The sequence below is a fragment of the Herpailurus yagouaroundi genome, unplaced genomic scaffold (genome assembly GCF_014898765.1).
Source record: "Herpailurus yagouaroundi ecotype Mexico unplaced genomic scaffold, PumYag 162, whole genome shotgun sequence".
Lineage (NCBI taxonomy): Eukaryota > Metazoa > Chordata > Mammalia > Carnivora > Felidae > Herpailurus > Herpailurus yagouaroundi.
This window is the reverse complement of record NW_024412403.1, coordinates 41,308,079-41,328,973: the sequence shown is the minus strand read 5'-3', so window position 1 is coordinate 41,328,973 and position 20,895 is coordinate 41,308,079. Positions and strand designations below refer to the sequence as shown.

Here is a 20,895-nt window from a genome sequence, read left to right as displayed (position 1 = left end):
ACCTGAGCAGAAATCAAGAGTTGGACACTCAACCGACTGAGCCACCTAGGCGCCCTTCAGTAAATATATTCTATTGGTATTTCTATTATTATTACCTCCTGCACAGTGCCTGGAATATAGTTGGTGCTCGATAAATATTTCATATAGGATGAATGAATGATGAAAGTTAAACACTGCTTTAGCAAAAGGTTCTATATACCTATGTGCTGGTTTTTTTATACATTTTATATATTTAATTTTTTATTGTTTATTTATTTATTTTGAGAGAGAGAGAGAGAGCACAAGCAGGGGAGGGGCAGAGAGAGAGAGAGAGAGATAGAGAGAGAGAGAGAGAGAGAAAGAATCCCAAGCAGGCTCTATGATGTCAGCGCAGAGCCCAATGTGGGGCTCAATCCTATGAACCATGATATCATGGCCTGAGTTGAAATCAAGAGTCAGACGCTTAACTGACTGAGCCACCCAGGTGCCCCTACATTTTGTATATTTTAAAAGATATATTTTGAAAGATAAGATACAGTATATGAAAAAACTAAGGAAAAATTATTCTTTTTATATCAGGCTAAACATTTCCCTTGTTTCAATGCTTGTTCCATATAAAAATAAAATATGTCTTAATTACCTCTTTACAGATCATACGAAGGTTAATTCCAATTAGTCCAAGTTGAATATTTACACATTTTGAGTTAATGACATTCTGATTAATGAGTTTTTCTGTACTTAAGATTTTTTCTAAACTAGAAGTAAATTATACATGCTGATAAATCATTAAATTTGATTCATAGAAGCATTTCTTAAATGATGTAATTGAATAAAATATCTCATGAATAAGAACATATTCATGGTATTATATACTATGATAAGAAAAAATGTGAAATTAAAAGAAAAAAGTTATCTAAGAATGAAAAGGAGAAAGAAGGAAAAGGATTCTATTTCTCCTTGGCCTAATTAATGTTACCAATTTATAACATAATTTGGCTCTGGCTTTACTATTCTAGGAAAAGATTAATAGTAAACTAGAATTGTTCAGACCAATATAATAACAATATTAAATTTCAAAAAATAGAAAGCACTAATCCTTTTATAATACTCCTTAAAATTAACAAATTGAATCTCATTAAACTTACCTTATTTTATATTACGGTCACATGTAATATCATTCAGATCATGATCTGAGCCAAAATCAAGAGTTGGTCACTTAAGCAAATCACTCAGGTGCCCCCCGCCCCGCAACTATGGGTTTTAATAGCACTCATGAGAACACAAAGTATGGTGATGAGGAGGCAGTAATGTGTGTATATGTTGCTAAGAAAATCTTAGAAAAAAACCCACTAATTTTATTACAAGAAAGACAGATACCATATGTTTTCACTCATATGTGGATCCTGAGAAACTTAACAGAAGACCAGGGAGAGTGGAAGGGGGGAAAAGAAAAGTTACAGAGACAGAGGGAGGCCAACCATAAGAGACTCTTAAATACTGAGAACAAACTGAGGGTTGATGGGGGGGGTGGTGAGAGGGGAAAGTGGGTGATGGGCATTGAGGAGGGCCCCTGTTGGGATGAGCACTGAGTGTTGTATGGAAACCACTTTGACAATAAATCATAAGGAAGTGTTTTCTTAATAAAGCAATATTTTCTAGCTCACAATTTCTTTTAACCCACAAAATATTATGGCAATCCAGGATTTCATTCTTATGCTTCTCCTTGAAAGTAGCTAAGAACAGTAAATTATTTTATCTCACTATAGTTCGTTGGCCATTATGTATACAATTTATTAGCATCCATGAGAACAGTTGCATAAAATGTTGGTGACTTCACTGTCTTCAAATTTGCCAAAAATGTGTCCATATTCACTTTGTTAAATGTCATCCTATATGAATTTTACATTAGTTCTTTGAAAATTATTAATTCCTGTATTAACAACTCTCATTTAATCAGGGCACTCTGGTCTTAGAGTTTATTTTGCTTTTCTGCTGCAATTTTTGTTTTTTACTTAAATCAATGTAAAATTTTAAAAAATTTTTTTAATGTTTATTTGAGAGAGACGGACAGAGCGTGTGTGGGCGAGGCACAGAGAGAGAGGGAGACACAGAATCTGAAGCAGGCTCCAGGCTCTGAGCTGTCAGCCCAGATACTGATGTGGGGCTCAAATTCACAAACTATGAGATCATGACCTGAGCCAAAGTTGGATGCTGAACCGACAGAACCACCCAGGTTTAAATCAATTTAAAACAAAACAAGGGTGCCTGGCTTACTCAGTTGGAAGAACATGCAACACTTGATCTTGGGGTCATGAGTTCAAGCCCCACATTGGGTGTAGAGATTACTTAAATAAAAAAATAAAACAAAATGAGACAAGAGAGAATATACAGACCCAACAGGAAGAACAATCCCATCATTCTGTCTGCTGTTCTTACTGGACAGCAGTGTGACCCACACCCTCACTATTCCATTGCTGACATCACTCAGGTATGAAAGGCAATTTCTAAAATCCACCCCCCTGCATAAAGAAGTCTCCCTCAACCACCAGAGCCTGTGAGTATCATCTCTGTGATTATGTTATGCTCTGTGGCATGGTGGACTTCAAGATGGGGGAGATTTTCCAGGTGGGCTTGGTTCTGATCACATGAGCCTTTAAAAGCAGAGACCTTTCTCCAGCTGAGGGCAGAAGAGGGAGTCAGAGCAACCTGAAGCATGAGAAGGGCTCACTGCTAGGAGCATGGAAGGAGCCACTTAGGGTGGAACGCAGATGGGAAGACCAGCCGCCTACTGATGCCAGCAAGGAAACGGGGACCTCTCTACTACAACTGCAAAGAACTGAATTTTGCCAATAACAGGAATTATGAGGATTCTTTTTCTCATCTTGGCATCCAGGTAACAAAGCCAGCCAATACCCTGCATGCAGCCTTGTGAGACCCTGAGCAGAGAACCCAGCCATGTCATCCCAGACTTCTAATTTATGGAACTAACGAGTAATAAATGGGATTTTTAAAGCTGCTAAGTTTGTGACAGTTTGTTATACAGCAATAAAAACAAACACAATGGGATGATCCTAGTATCCTCTGAGCGACTCCCTGAACTTACATTATGGTGTAGATTTCACACAAAGTACTTAAATTTGTCCTAAGTTGATAACCAAGCCACTGAGCCACCATGCATATTAATACAACTATAGATTGCAATAGTCTCTTAAGCTTCCTTTTCAGTAACAATAAAAACTTTACCATTATTTGAAAAAAAATTGAACAAATCCCCAACATTATATCCCCAAACTAAACAACTTACTAACAATATGTCTAAAGGTTACCAAAACATTGACTGAAGCTACTTTCTCAATTCATTTCCACCCCAGATAGATACATCTTTGGCATCATTTTTTATAGCTTGATAATTCTTCTTGTCAGCAGTAGTATACAGTCTTGTTCTAAAATGCACCCCTATCATCCAAAATATTACTCATGATCACCCACATATGCCTGGAACACATCTGTTTTTAGCTTTTCTATCCCTACTCCTGGATCTCACTCTAGTTTTCCAATGCATTGATTTCTTAAAATTTCATCAACCACAAATTAACTTCTCTGTCACCCCCACCTCCCGTTTCCAAATGATTATCCACACCTGAAGACTTTACAACTTCACAGTATTCCTCCGCTTGCCTGGCATTTTTTAAAGACTATGTTCAATAATTCCAACATCTTAAAACAATTTTTAAAATGGATATGAATATGAATGACCTATTAGCAGGAGAGTTGAAAGAAATTAACAGTTGATTTAATAAAGAAGATGAATAGCAGGGAAATTTTTTAAAAAACACCAAAATGTCAAGATTAGATGACTTGAGGAATATCAAGCCAGTAACAATAACAAAAAGAGAAATAAGGAGAAGGAAATCAGGATAGAAACGATGAGCTGATTTTAGACATACTGGGATATTCAAATACTAAAAAGAGAGATTTGTACCACAACATTCAAAATATAATCTTATTTTACAGCTTTATAGGAAATCCTAATCTCCTCTCCTGAATTTTGGACTCTTCAACCCTTCATTATTAAATAAATCTGTATTTTTTTCTTTACACCTTGGAACTTATTTTCATTTGTACATAATAAACCATTCTTAAATTATTTTTAATGTGAGTGTAAGTCCCTATTCTCATTTCTAAAAATCTATTATTTTTCTCTTTGTAATTCCGGGAGTAACAATCTTCTTCAGAAGATATTCTTCCAAACTTTATAGCTAGTTTGCTATTATAACCAAGCAAGGAAATTTCACTTCCAAAGGTAACCACAAACCCAGCTACTTTCCTCTGTAAACTATTGTTCCAACATACTTCAGCCTGAAATTTTCCAGCTGTGCCCAAGGGCTTCTTGCAACCACATGGAAACTATTTCTTGGGGCTTATTTTTAATTATAGCCTTTACTCTCCTTTGGTTCTTCAGATATTTCTGCTCCCAAGGTTACATGATGCTCCAGAGACATAACATTTGTGACACCACCACTGTATGATATCCTACAATAATGAATATCATAGGACAGATGGAAGCATTACCACAGAATTTGGATTTGTTTTTGTAGTTTATTCAGAAAGTTGTCCATACTACCATTAATGTGTGTGCTTTGAACTCATCAGATGTTATTCATCCAGTTAGATGCCTATAAATATACCACACAACTAGGATCCCACAAGATGTCATGCTAAGCAAGATCCATACCCTTAATGACAGAAGTGGTAACATACATTACACATCCTTCCAGCAGGAAAATGCAGTAAAGAACGTTGTGTAACATGTCTATCTTGAGAAACAACCTCCTAATGACTGATGCATCTTACTGGCAAAAGCTTTCAAGCAAACTCTTAAGTGAAGTCATGTTCATTTCTCATAAATGATCAGAAGAAAACCAGATAGTCCAATAAGGTAGATCTAAATGTTTTCAGTTTAGTCTGAAATAATCATGATGGATATATTCATAATTCTGCATCAGAGTATTAAAATCTCAAAATGCTGGTTAATTCTAAAGTAAATCCAGATTTCATGTCTTCTGAGAAGGGGTTAAAGAGGTACAAGATGTAATCTATATGACCAGAACTCAGGGCCTACTGTACTTTTTAGGGACTATTCCAAAATTGACCAAGAAGATTAAAAAGATTATTATGCTTCAGTTTTCCTGATAAAGGGTCCTCCATGGACTATTGCCTTAATTGTTGAGAGTCATTTTAGAGTCCATACGCTATTGTCTTGTTTCCTGTGAAGTGTGTATGGGGAAAGAAGTGGAGTAAAAGTGGTGTTTATTATAGAAAATTAATTAACTGAAGTGTTACTTATGTAAAGCAGCTAATCATATATTATAATTCCCTTTCTACAGATGATGAATCAGAGATTCAGAGATACAAAATGGCTTTGTGGTAAGGGTCAGGCAAGAGCTGAACCAATGTTTTTGTTTTGTTTTTTTTGTTTTGTTTCATTTTTTTAATGTTTATTTTTGAGACACAGAGAAACAGAGACAGAGAGCGAGCAGGGGAGGGGAAGAGAGAGAGGGAGACACAGAATATGGAGCAGGTGTCAGGCTCTGAGCTGTCAGCACAGAGCCCGATGTGAGGCTAGAACCCACAAACCGTGAGATCATGGCCTGAACCGAAGTTGGACGCTTAACTGACTGAGCCAACCAGTTGCCTCTGTTTTGTTTTCATGTTAATTCCAGTTCCCACACTTCCTTCACTACACCACATGGTCATCTCAATTTTATTTGAGATATATATTTATCATATTATGTATAAATGAAAGTAGTTGCTTTAAAAATTACTATTGCCATAGTTAAATGACGCAACTATGTCATAGACAGTGATTCTCAAGGCATGGTTCAGGGACTAACAGCAACTGTGTCAGCTGGGAAAGTGTAGGAAATGCACATTCTTAGGTCCTTGGCAGGCCTACCGAATCAAAGTCCCAGGAGGGAGCTTTGGCAATCTGTTTCAGCAGGGCCACCAGTCAATTCTGCCGCACACTCACGTTTGAGCTCTAGAATAGCTGTTCCCGACACATTGTGTGGATCATCGTCACCTGCACAACTTTGTGAACTCAGGGGTACTCCCTACACTTACATCTGTGTGACTTGCACTTGGCCAAAAAGTTGAATGACAACTGCTAAAAAATGTTCACAAGATCACTGACACTTCAACTGCTGAAGAACTTCATTATTTTTACATATTTGGTCAGTCTAAGGGTGTATTATAGCAGTGGTTCTCAACTGGGGGCAAACGGTCCACAATATATGTCACAATATTTTCAGTGTGTGAGATTGAATTTTATTTGATAAGGATTTCATGTAGGATTCTAACTGAATATAATTTGCAGGTTTTGGGAGGCTGTGATTGGAATCACAGTATGACCTAATATATCTAGATTGACAAGGTAGGTAATATTCTACCTTCCAGATATATCTAGACTTCCTTCCTTCCTTCCTTCCTTCCTTCCTTCCTTCCTTCCTTCCTTCCTTCCTTCCTCCCTCCCTCCCTCCCTTCCTCCCTCCCTCCCTCCCTCCCTTCCTTCCTCTTTCTTTCTTCCTTTCTATCATCTATCTATCCATCATTCTTCTATCTATCTTCTAGATAGATCTAGAAAGTAAGTCTGTTAATATTATAAATTATTTGTGAAAAAACTTACTCAAAAGTCTTTAATTTTATAAATGTCAATTAGAAGGACTTTCTGCTTCAGCTCACGAAGGAGCAGCTTCTGTGAGATGTGACCTCCTGCCAGAAACAGGGAGAAAATTGTAAAAATATATAACTCTTTCCAGACATTGAACAATCGGCAGAAGAGAATTGTAAATCCTGAGACAAGGGGAGCCAATGTGAGTCCTAGATCTATATAAGCTTTCTGCCTTCAGGCAATCTCCAGGTGCAGCACAGGGAGGGGAAGCATGTAAGGTGTTAGTCTCACTGAGGTGAGAAAATACAGACTAGTGTTCAAATAAAATAAGAAAGCTAGAATTTATAGGGAAGAGGATGAAACAGAAGAAGGAGCTCCAGAAATCTGCATAGGGGTTTCCTAAGGTCTTTGAATAAAGAGCAATACGACCATTGCAAGGTGAAACCCCACAAAGCTACCCCCCTGGAAAAAAAAAACTGAAGGAAAAAAATAATTACTGGGTATCCATAAGACAAAGAAGTTTTGACAGCTCATACAAGGCTAAGTATTATTCATTCAAGTTCCCACCAGACAGAGTAGAGAAACCTTATTGAAGAGGCTGGGCATTATGGACTGGATTGTTTCCCCCTAACATTAATATGTTCGAGCCCTAAACCACAGTGTGACTGCATGTGGAGATATGACATTTAAGGAGGTAATTAAGATTAAATAAGACCATAATGGCGAGGCTCTAATCCAATACGCCTGGTGTCCTTCCATATAAGAAGAGGAAGAGACACCAGCGACTTAATGTCTCTCAGCTCAACTATAGAGAAAAGGCCACATGAGGACACAGTGAAGAGTGTTCATCTGTAAACCAAGAAGAGAGGTCTCTCCAGAAACCAACTCTGCCAGCACCTTGATCTTAAACTTCTAAGCTCTAGAACTGTGAGAAAATAAATCTCTGGTATTTAAGACACCTAGTTTGTGGTATTCTGTTATGACAGCCCAGCAGGTTAATATACTTGGTGTCTGCAGAGTCCCCAGAAAAGACTACCCTATACAGGATGAACTAGTCTTAGAGAATGGGTACACTTACCTACCCAAAAATGGCTTAAAAGCAAGTCTTGAATGGACCACCCTTATTTGCAAGTAATGTAAATGCCTTCTAGACAAATTGTAGAACGTATTAAAGGAATGCAACAAAATCCAGACCCAACAATGAGAAATTTACAATGTCTGGCACCCAATCCAAACTTACCAGATGTGCCAAGAAGCAGGAAAATATAAACCTTAACATGGAAAAATATCAATTAACATAAACGGACCAAGGAATGACAGAGATAATGGAATTAGTGAACAAAGACTATAAAATAGCTACAATAAATATTGAAAATATGCTCAGATTTTAAAGGAAATGATAACTATAATGAAGATATAAAACATAATCAGGGGTGCCTGGGTGGCTCAGTCAGTTAAGCATCCTACTACTTCAACTCAGGTCATGATCTCAAGGTTCATGAGTTCAAACCCTGCATCGGGCTCTCTGCTGTCAGCACAGAGCCTGCTTCAGGTCCTCTGTCCCCCTTCTCTGTCCCTCCACCGCTTGCTCTCACTCTCTCAAAAATAAATGAACATTTAAATAAATAAATAATAATCCAATGAAAGTTCCACAAATGAAAAAAATCATTACCTGTCATGAAAATTTCACTGGGTGGGGTTGATAGCAAATTAAACACTTCAGAAGTGAGAAAAGATATAAACTGGAAGACACAAAAATAGAAACTGTAAACTGTCCAATATCATAGAAAAATTAAATTAAATTAACAGAGCCTCATTGTCCTGTAGGACAATATCAAGCCTCCTAACATACATGTCTTGTGGAGTCTTGAGTAGGAAAAAAAAAGGTGGGAGGGAAAGGTAGAATAGAAAAAAAATCTTTGAAGAAATGACAAGAGAAATTTTTCAGATTTGATAAAAAATTTAAACTCACAGACTCAAAAACCTTAACGAATCCTAAGCAAGATAAAAAGAAAAATTTTAAAAAGCTACTCTGAGAATGTCATAATTAAATTGCTGCAAACAAGTGATAAAGAGAAAGTTTTAAAAACGGCCAGAGAGGGGAGAAGGGGTAAAGATACATTCTGTATGGAGGGCAAAGATAAGAATGACTTCAGGCTTCTCATTGTCAGAAATAAGGGAACAGGACCATACCTTTAAAATGCAGACAGAAAACAAAAGGTCAGCCTAGAATTCTGTACCCAGAAGAATTCTAGGTTGAAGAAATTCTCAAAAAAAGCTGAGAAAATTCATAGCAGACCTGGACTAGGAAAAAAAAAAAGAAAAAAGATAAAGGAAGTTCTACAGGCCAAAGAAAAATGACACCAGATGAAACCTTGAATCTACACAAGAGAAAGAACATTAACAATGGTATGCAGGCAAATATAAAAGAACTTCATTTCCAGTTTAAATTCTTTGAAATGTCACTTTAAAAAGCATTAAGCAGATGAATTCCACCAAACCTGTGTATTCTTGACACATGTATCTATTTCTGTAAATATTCCTTCTATCCTGAGTGTGGATTACAAGTGGATTTCAACTTGAGCAAACACCATACCTTACTTTCATCCTTATAATTAATATTCACTCCTTATCATTCTATTGCTTTTTCCATTATGTTGCAGCTTTGCAGCTGGTGGGTGTGGACAATATTTAACTTATTAAAGAACTTTTTGGGGTGCCTGGGTAGCTCAGCTGATTAAATGTCTGACTCTTGGTTTCTGTTCGGGTCATGATGTCACAGTTCATGAGATGGAGCCCCAAGTTGTGCTCTGTGCAGACAGCGCAGAGCCTGCTTGGGAATCTCTCTCCCTCTTTCTCTGCCTCTCCCTTGCTCAGGCTGTCTTTCTCAAAATAAATAAATAAACTTAAAAAAAAAAAAAACTCATAGCCAATTCTTTTTTTTTTTTTTAATTTTTTTTTTCAACATTTATTCATTTTTGGGACAGAGAGAGACAGAGCATGAACGGGGGAGGGGCAGAGAGAGAGGGAGACACAGAATGGGAAACAGGCTCCAGGCTCCGAGCCATCAGCCCAGAGCCTGACGCGGGGCTCGAACTCATGGACCGCGAGATCGTGACCTGGCTGAAGTCGGACGCTTAACCGACTGCACCACCCAGGCGCCCCACTCATAGCCAATTCTGATACACCTTCAGTCACTTCAGCATGTAACAATCACTCTCGGAGACACACTGTGGAAATTCTCAGAGAGTGCAAAAGAATGCTTAATAGTTTGCACAGAGTGACAAAGCAAATTCATTTAATAGAGACGAACATGGCTTCCTTACTGCCTGCCGAAAGATACTCCGCTCAACTTAAAGGATCTACATTCCTTCAAATTATGTATTGTACTCAATCTTTGGAATTCTTCTTCTACTTCTTCCTTTTTTTTTTTTTTTTTCCTTTGGCTCTTTTTTCCCGTGAATAATAAATACATTGCTAAAATATAGTTTAGTAATTTAATGATCCAGTTTTTTTTCAAGGTAAACTCCTTTACTCCTTTCAGCTATCAAATTACCCAAACCCATTGCAGCCTGGAGAATTATGTTTCAATGGAAAAGTAGGATATTGTCAGCAAAATCAAAAGATATTTTCAGAGGAATATATATATTTTTTATGCAAAAAACTTAGATTTTAAACTTCAAGCATCTCCTGTCTAAAGTATTTTCTGGAAAAAGAAATATAAAATCGAAGAAAAAAGAAAGCTAGTAAAAAATCCTTAAAATTCTTAATATTTAGTGTTGGAATTTACATAGCATGGCAGGAAGCAAAAAGCAAAATTTTATTACTCTCTTACAATTCCTCCAAAGACTTCCCACAGAGCTTGAAATAAAATGTAACAGTCCTTGTCATTTCACTCACCTTAATGTTCTGGCCCCTGACTTGGCAGGTCACCTCCTGCCATTCTAGTCCCACCGTCCTCAACAAGCTCAAGCCCTAGTAACCTGGTAACATTCTTCTAGTTTGTTAACCTTGCCAAACTACCCCCCCCCCCAACCATGACCTCACCAAAAGCTGTTCCCTCTTCCTGGGAACACTTTCACCTGCCTACCCATCACCTCCCTCCTTCCTTTCTTCCATCTGAATTAGCTTATAATACTTCATTATATTCTTTATTTTCCCTTCAGTACATTTATCTTGCATGATAATATGTACTTGTATATCCTTTTAATGTCACTCTATTCCAGTAAGTGGGTATCAAGTCATTTTGTCTCTCTCCCCTTATCCAGGAAAGGTGCCTGGTACAGAGTGGGCACTCCGTGTTTATGGAATGAAGGAATAGCTAGATTCGCACATGAATCCATGAATGCTTTTTACAACAAATCTCATTCTTAGATGAAACCTACCAACTGTGGTTTTTGTATTTGCTATTATTTCATATGCGCTAGTGGGTTTTTCAAGAGCACTACATACATTGAAATTGGTTCGCTTAGCATTATGTGGATTCCTAAGTGGTAGTATGGGGGACCAGTTAAAAGCATCTTATTGCATGTGAACACTTAAGGGTACCAGATGCTCAGAAATTCTAATGTTCCCTCCAAAAAAGTGTGCCACACATACTTACGAACTTCTACTGGAAAATGGAAGCACTTGTATAAGATGCTATAAAATGAAAAGGAAAATTCATTCAGGCAGTGGAAATCCAAGTTCCAATAGGAGAACTCAGCATTTCTCTGTAATGGCAAGGTGATTCTGTGTTGCAACATCTCCACACCGTGGCCAGATCTAGAATAGCTTACTACTCTGTGGGAATGCATACTTTTCAGGTCTTAAGTAAGGGTAATGTACCCAAGCATGTATTCAACGCTAAATGGAACTAATTTGAATAGTTTCCTGAAAATTAATCTTAGTCCAAAATTTTATTAGTATCCCTTAGTCATTATGGCTTAATGTCACATTGGCACAGTTTACTGTGGTTACTTTTCTAATGGTTCACTCTTACCTTTCCTGCTACACATGTCTCAAATCAATTAAAAAAAAAAAAACTCAAATATATGATTTAGAAGGAAAAACTAGAGAGAACTACACTATAAATTTCTCTATTTTAGCAGTAAATTCTTTTATTAACCATTACCTCCTTCCCCAAAATGTATCTAATCTATGACAACCTGAAATGTTAACCTGAGTTAAACTTAAATTTTATAATTTTTTCAAAATTTTGTACCACTGGATTATTTAAGATCTACTGTTTTCATATCTACTCTTCAAAGGGCCTTGGTGCACCACCCCCTTTCTAGTATTGAATGAGGAGTACAAATACTTCCTAAATGAAGGAAAAAGGGAGAAAAATCTAGCTAAATTTCCCAATCCTCCTTGGTCAAGCCTTTTTGACAAAATTTTTTTTTTTTTTTTGGTTGAGTGAACCCTCAAAGCATCTGGCCCATTATAATGGGTCTGACAGCTTTGTTAAAAAAATATTAATCTAGGGCCACCTGGGTAGCTCAGTCGGTTAACTGTTCGACTTCGGCTCAGGTCATGATCTCACGATTTGTGGGTTCAAGCCCCATGTCCGTCTCTGTGCTGACAGCTCAGAGCCTAGAGCCTGTTTCGGATTCTGCATCTCCCTCTCTCTCTGCCCCTCCCCCACTCGCTTTCACTCTCTCTCTCAAAAATAAACATTGAAAAAAATTTTTTAATATAGTAAAAAATATTAATCTATAAAATGCCTTGATTGGCTTGACAGTAATTTTACCATGGAATGGAGAAAAGGCATTTTGTTAACTAAAATCATTCATTTGTTTTTCCTTCATCCAACACTGACAACTTTCTATATTAAATCTGCAGATCACACAGCAAAGATTTTTACCAAGTATGTACCTCCTAGAAGAAAGGAACAATGTTACCACCTCCTTTTGTTTTCTCATCAGCTCTTAATACAGTTTGACGTCTATGGGGGATGGCTCGTAATATTTAGAATGTCCAACATATGCAAGTCATTTTTTAATCATTTTATTATATGCTGGTCCTTGTAACTATGTAATTCTGAATCGCATATGATGTGTTAACACACCATGTAACTTTTCTGTTGTCCTCTAATCTTTCTGGGCTCTTCATTCCTCAAGTGTCAAATGATGCAGGTTAATTTTCTATAAGGCCTCTTCCAGATTTAAGAATCTATGATCATTTTGCATTTGGAAATAATAGCTGAACAAATACAAATTTTTTAAACCACATGCCAAATACTTAGGATTTAGAATGACTTTTTTTAGAGAAATACCTTAAGGAGAAAACAATTGTTGCATCTGTGAAGATATGAATTAGATCATACAAATATTGTAGATAACAGACAAGTACATGGAATGTCAAAATTACATTGTCACATCTAAGGTTACTGGGTATGTCATGTAACCACAGTTAAAAAGAAAAACTAATTCCATTGATTCAATGGATGTAGCTAAAATAGGTGAACATAAGAGCATTGTTGCTAAAATCACTACAGCGAGGTCATTTTTAAAACTTCAGGGCTTTGGAAGGTGCCTCCGTCAATGGGAAAAATGAACTGAGACTGTTTCACTACACTTCATTTGTCCTGTAACTATTTCTGGAAACTATTGTTTTGGTAAATGCTCTGAAGATGAGAAAATCCCTGTAAGAGTGATAAATAGGAAGGGAAGTAAGAAATCATCGGTCAAATAATTGGAATCAAATGTCAAAATCAATTAAAATAGCATAAGAAATATTATGTGCTTAAAAACCAAGTTACAATGAGAACTTTATTAAAGTTTTCTTCGGTACATAAATTTCCTTTTGTATTGAAGTACAGTTGACATACCAGGTTGTATTAGTTCCAAGTGTACAACATAGTGATTTTGACATTTGACATTATACAATGCTCACCATGATAAGTGTAGTTACCATCTGTCACCATACAAAGTTATTACAATATTACCGACTACATTCCTTATGCTGTGCTTGTAATCCCTGTGACTTGTTCATTTTATAACTAGAAATTTGTACCTCTTAATCTTCTTCACCTATTTTAGGTATCCCCCACCACTCCTCCCCTCTGGCAACTACTGGTTTGTTCTCTATATTTATGAGTATGTTTCTGTTTTTGTTTGGTTTCTTTTAGATTCCACATGTAAGTGAAATCATATGGTATATCTGTGACTTATTTCACTTAGCATAATATCTTATATGTCCAATCATGGTGTTGTTAATGGCAAGATTTCATTGCTTTTTAATGGCTTGGTAATAGTCCATTATATATATATGGTATATGCGTGTATGTATGTATATGTATGTGTGTGTGTGTATATATATATATATTTTTTTCCCATACGTATATATCTTCTTTATTCATTCATTTATCATTGGACACTTAGGTTGCCTCAATATCTTGGCTATTGTAAATAATGCTGCAACAAACACAGGGGTGCCTGTATCTTTTTGAATTAATGTTTTCATTTTCTTTGGGTAAATAGTCAGCAGTGGATTTACTGGATCATACAGTATTTCTATTTTTAATTTTTTGAGGAAATTCCATACTGCTTTGGCTACACCAATTTGCATTCCTACCAAAAGTTCACGAGGTTTCCCTTTTCTCTGCATCCTCACCAATACTTGTTATTTCTTGTCTTTTTGATACAAGCCATTCTGACAGGTGTGAGGTGATATCTCACTGCAGTTTTGATTTGCACTGACGATTAGTCATGTTGAATACCTTTTCATGTGTCTATCGGCCATCTTCATGTCTTCTTCAGACAAATGGCTATTCAGTTCCTCTGCCTATTTTTAATCAGATTATTTGGGGATTTTATCATGTGGAGTTGCATGAGTTCTTTACATATTTTGGATGTTAACTGCTTATCACATATATCATTCACAATATCATCTCCCATTCAGTAGGTTGCCTTTTCACTTTGTTGATGGTTTCCTTCACTGTGCAAAAGCTTTATAGTTTGATGTGGTCCTAACAGTTTATTTTTGCTTTTGTGTTTCCCTTGTCTGAGTAAACATATGTAGAAAAAAAGGTCAATTTCCAAGAGAACACTGCCTATATTCTCTTTTAGGAGCTTTACGGTTTCAGATCTTATATTTAGATCTTTAAGCCATTTTATTTTTGTATGTGCTCTAAGAAAATAGTCCAGTTTAATTTCATTTGCACATAGCTGTTCAGTATTCCCAACATCATTTATGAAAGAAAACTGTCTTTTCTCCATTGTATATTCTTACCTCCTTTGTCATAGATTAATTGGTCATATAAGCATGGGTTTATCTGGACTCTCTATTCTGTTTCATTGATCTATGTGTCTATTTTTGTGCCAGTACTGTACTGTTTTGATTATTATAGCTTTGTAGCGTAGCTTGAAATCTGGGATTGTGAGACCTCCAGCTTTGTTATTCTTTTCTCAAGACTGCTTTAGCCATTTGGTGTCTTTTGTGGTTCTAAACAAATTTTAGGACTATTTGTTTTAGTTCTGTTAAAAATATTATTGGTATTTTGATAGAATTTGAACTGAATCTGTAGATTTCTTTGGATGGTATGAACACTTTAACAACATTAATTCTTCCTATCCATCAACATGGTATATCTTACTATTTCTTTTTGTTTTCAATTTCTTCAATGTCTTACAGGTTTTAGAGTACATATCTTTCACCTTGGTTAAACTTCATTTTGAGTATTTTATTATTTTTCCTTTTGGTACTTTACTCTTTTTAATGAAATTATAGATGGTATTGCATTCTTAATTTCTCCTTCTGCTACTTTGTCATTAGTGTATAAAAACAGTACAGATTACTATATATTAATTTTGTATCCTGTAACCTCACTGAGTTCATTTATTAGTTCTTTTTTGGTGGAATCCTTAGGGTTTTCTATATAAGTTATGATTTCATCTGCAAATAGTGACAGTTTTACCTCTTCCTTACCAATTTGGATGCTTTTTATTTTATTTTTCTTGTCTGACTGCTGTGACAAGGACTGCCAGTACTATACTGAATAAAGGTGGTGAGAGTGGACATCATGGTCTTGTTCCTGATCTTAGAGGAAAAGCTTTCAGGTTTTTACCATTTATTTCTAAGCAATGTTTAAGCAAATTGTTTTTAAACAATACATAACATTTTTAGTCATTATTTTTAAGGTATTTTCTCAATAGACACAGGCAACCTATGAATCATCTAATTCAGTTCTAGTTCTCTCACCTTAGTTCAGCATGATGCTATGACAAAGGACTTAGTTCCTTTTTAGCTACTGATTACACAACTCTTTCTGGTTCTCTTCTAGCATCCTAAAAATAGTCATTCCAGAACTCATTCCAGAAATGTTGTTTCTACCAATATTTTCTTTGTTGTCTTTGGGTGGAATCATAATTACCTGTCTTCTAATATCACCATGGAACAGATACAAGGTACTTAGCTGCCTTCTCAGTATCTCTATAAAGAATATGTAAAATTCAACGTATTTAAAACTGAACTTTATTTTCAAAACCAGTACATTCTACTATATTTCTATTTCTATTAATGGCATAACAATAATTTCACCTAGCCTCAAAAGGTTGCAGTTATCTGTGAATCATCCATGTCATCCCCACACCCAATGCTCCATCAGACTCTGAATCTTTTAATTCTCATCTCAGTGTTCTTTATCCTGCCCATCTTTTCTTTCCCACTTCAAGTGCCACTGTCATAGCTACAGGTACTTCATCATCTCTTGCCTGGAATATTGCAGTGGTCTCTCAAGTATGCTTCACATATCCGATTCATCATTTTTACATTCTCAGTCTTGATTTATTCTGTGCCATTTTAGTCTTTCTAAAGCACACACAAAATCTTATAATTCTTTGTTAAAAATCCCTAAATATCTTCTCATTGTATATGAAAAAACAGAAACCCTAATAAACAAAGATTTTTTTGTGAAGCATTCTAAATTCTATTTCCTTCTGGTCTCTATCTCCATGTTCAACTGGAACCAAGCCATCCTCAGTTCTCTGAGTTTGCTCCCAGTTTCAGGGCAGTAGCTCTTGGTGTTATCCCTCCTTGTGGTGCCCTCTTCACTTCATCTCTACCTTTCATCCCTTTGCTTCTTTGGCTAGTTTGTTACTTCCCTTGACTGCTTCCAAAATTGATCTCCCTACTTTCTCCCAATTCTTACAGTCCTTTAAAAACCACATATTTTTTTTCTTTTTTTTTAAAAACCACATATTTTTAAAATATTTCAAATACATAAGAAGGTATAGACAGGAATTTAAGGAACAAATAAAAAATTAAAAACATAGTTGAAGATCTCGGTTTACCCTTCCCCAAAAGAATTTTCCCTCTTTCATAGAGGTAATCATGACCATAATTTTGGTATTTTTCACTCACACGCAATCTTTATAATTTTACTATATGTGTATGTATTTCTTTAAAAAAATTTTTTTTAACATTCATTTTTGAGAGACAGAGAGAGACAGAATGTAAGTGGGGGAGGGGCAGAGAGAGAGAGGGAGACACAGGATCCAAAGTAGGCTCCAGGCTCTGAGATGTCAGCACAGAGCCCAACATGGGGCTTGAACCCACCAACTGCGAGATCATGACCTGAGCTGAAGTCAGACGCTTAACCGACTAAGCCACCCAGGCACCCCTGTAAGTATGTATTTATAAATAATATATAGTTTTCATTTTACAAAATGTACTAAAATAATGTCATGCTGTATTTCTTATCCTATGATTTAGGAGATTTTGGATGGGGCATTTATAACAACGTAGATGGAGCTAAAGAGTATAATGCCAAGTGAAATAAGTCATAGAAAGATAAATACCATAGGAGTTCACTCAAATGTGGAATTTAAGAAACAAAACAAACAAGCAAAAGGAAAAAGAGAGAGAGAGAGAGAGAGAGAGATCAAGAAACAGACTCTTAATTATAGAGAACTGATAGTTACCAGAGGGGAGGGGAATGAGATATGGGTTAAATAGGTGATGAGGATTAAAGAGTACACTTGTATAAGCACAGAGTGATGTATGGAATTGATGAGTCACCATAATGGACACCTGAAACTAGTATAACACTTGGAATTAAAATAAAAACTTAAAAAAAATTTTTTTTAATGTTTATTTATTTTTGAGACAGAGAGAGACAGAGCATGAACAGGGGAGGGGCAGAGAGAGAGGGAGACATAGAATTGGAAGAAGGCTCCAGGCTCTGAGCTGTCAGCACAGAGCCAGACGCGGGGCTCGAACTCACGAACCGCGAGATCATGACCTGAGCTGAAGTCAGACCCTTAACCGATTGAGCCACCCAGGAGCCCCTGAAATAAAAACTTTTTAAAAAATAGAGTATTTGGATGAGGGTGCTCAATATTTAGCTTTGCTGATACACGTAATCCAAATTTATATCTACTCATTAGAATATATTCCATTATAATATACAATTTTTAATCTAATCTCTATGTTGACAGACATTTAAATTGCTTCTCCTTCTTTATACTATTACAAATAATGTTGCTAAAACCACTTCCTTACCCATATATTCCAGAGTTTTTTCTGAGTTTATATATCTAGAAGTTAAATTACCAAGTTGTAGAATCTGTTCCAATATTTACTTTCAGCACTGTTCTCATTGCTCCACATTCTCACTGAAATTTGGTATTTTCAGGGCTTTTTCATTTTTGGTTAATGTGAGAGATATGACTTGTTTCTCATTGTAGTTTTAATTTATATTCTCCAGATTATATATGAACTTAAACAAGCTTATTAGTCACTTATCTTTCTTCTCCTAAAAATTGCCTATTCATCTATTTTACCAACTTTTCAATTAAGTTGTCTTTTCCTCACATATATATTACTACTTTTTAAAAATTCTATATGCTAGGGACGCCTGGGTGGCTAAATCAGTTAAGCATCCGACTTCGTCTCAGGTCATGATCTCGTGGCTCATGAGTTTGAGCCCTGCATCAGGCTCTATGCTGACAGCTCAGAGCCTGGAACCTGCTTCACATTCTGTGTCTCCCTCTCTCTCTGCCCCTCCCCCACTCATGCTCTGTCTGTTTCTCTCTCTCTCTCTCAAAAATAAATAAACATTAAAAATTCTGTATGCCAAAAACATTCCGTGCTCATGGATTGGAAGAATAAATATTGTTAAAATGTCAATACTACCCGAAGCAATCTACACATTCAATGCAATCCCAATCAAAATTGCACTGGCATTCTTCTCAAAGCTAGAACAAACAATCCTAAAATTTGTATGGAACCACAAAAGACCCTGATTAGCCAAAGTAATATTGAAGAAGAAAACCAAAGTAGGAGGCATCACAATCCCAGACTTTAGTCTCTACTACAAAGCTGTAATCATCAAGACAGTATGGTATTGGCACAAAAACAGACACATAGACCAATGGAATAGACTAGAGAACCCAAATGTATGTCCAACTAATCTTTGACAAAGCAGGAAAGAGCATCCAATGGAAAAAAGACAGTCTCTTTAGTAAATGGTGCTGGGAGAACTGGACAGCAACATGCAGAAGGTTGAAACTAGACCACTTTATTACACCATACACAAAAATAAACTCAAAATGGCTGAAAGACCTAAATGTGAAACATGAAACCATCAAAACCCTAGAAAAGAAAGCAGGCAACAACCTCTTTGACCTCAGCCTCAGCAATTTCTTGCTCAACACAAGAAATCAACAAAACTAACAATCAACAAAACTAAAAGGCAACCAACGGAAGGGAAAAGATATTTGCAAATGACATATCAGATAAAGGGTTAGCATCCAAAATCTATAAAGAACTTACCAAACTCAACACCTGAAAAAAAAAATAATCCAGTGAAGAAATGGGCAGAAGACATGAATAGCTACTTTTCCAAAGACATCCAGATGGGCAACAGACACATGAAAAGATGTTCAGCATCACTCATCATCAGGGAAATACAAATCAAAACCACACTGAGATACCACCTCACATTGGTCAGAGTGGCTAAAATGAACATATCAGGAAACTACAGAGGCTGGCGAGGATGTGGAGAAACAGGAACCCTCTTGCACTGTTGGTGGGAATGTAAACTGGTACAGCCGCTCTGGAAAACAGGGTGGAAGTTCCTCAAAAAATTAAAAATAGAACTACCCTACGACCCAGCAATAGCACTACTGGGAATTTATCCAAGGGATACAGGAGTGCTGATTCATAGGGGCACATGTACCCCAATGTTTATAGCAGCACTTTCAACAATAGTCAAATTATGGAAAGAGCCTAAATGTCCATCAACTGATGAATGGATAAAGAAGATGTGGTTTATATATACAATGGAATACTACTTGGCAATGAGAAAGAATGAAATCATGCCATTTGCAGCAACATGGATGGAACTGGAAGGTATTAGGCTGAGTGAAATAAGTCAGTCAGAGAAGGACAGATATATGTTTTCAATCATATGTGGATCTTGAGAAACTTAACAGAAGATGATGGGGGGAAGAGAAGGGGAAAACAATAGTTACAGAGAGGGAGTGAGGCAAACCATAAGAGACCCTTAAATACAGAGAACTGAGGGTTGATGGGGGTGTGGGAGAGAGGGGAAAATGGGTGATGGGCATTGAGGAAGGCACTTGTTGGGATGAGCACTGGGTGTTGTATGTAAGTGATGAACCACAGGATTCTACCTCAAAAACCAAGAGCACACTTTATACACTGTATGTTAGCCAATTGGACAATTATATTTTAAAAAATTCTGTATGCTAGATTGTATCACTCATATTTTCAAATATCTTTGCTCAATTTTGGCTTATCTTTCAAGTTTTTTTAATGTTTTCATTAGATAAATAGAATTTTAAAAATAATGCTACTATAGCTTACAATGAGTGTCCAATAATACTTCACACAAATGAAATAATTTTATGCATATGAAGTCGACTTAACCATCTTCCTCCCATATTTTGTACTATGATGTCTCGTCTAAGAAATATTTCTTTATCTTTCAGTCATTACATGTTCTCCTTTATTTTGTTCTGAGACTGAAAATTTTGCTTTTCTCATTTTGTATATTAAACCATATGAAAGTGACTTCTGCAGGAGGTAGAATGATGATTTGTTTCCATATGGATCATTAGTAGCACTAAGAATTAAAAAAAATTTTATCAAGTTTCACCATCTTTTTCTTTTAACTGGCAATTTAATCCATTTACATTTATTATGGCTACTAATATATTTGAACTTATTCCTAACATTTTAATTTTCTAATTGTCCTGCTTTTAAAATGAATTTTAACTTCATTTTCTGTTAACTTCATG

General features: G+C 36.2%; 1 long non-coding RNA gene across 1 annotated transcript; it reads left to right on the top strand.

The window, feature by feature from the left end:
• The first annotated feature begins 2,454 nt into the window (after nucleotides 1–2,454).
• LOC121036113 (uncharacterized) lies at nucleotides 2,455–2,996 on the top strand. The gene is made up of 2 exons (XR_005793244.1): nucleotides 2,455–2,533; nucleotides 2,657–2,996. It is a non-coding gene; the product is annotated as an uncharacterized LOC121036113 (long non-coding RNA).
• The last annotated feature ends 17,899 nt before the right edge of the window (nucleotides 2,997–20,895 follow it).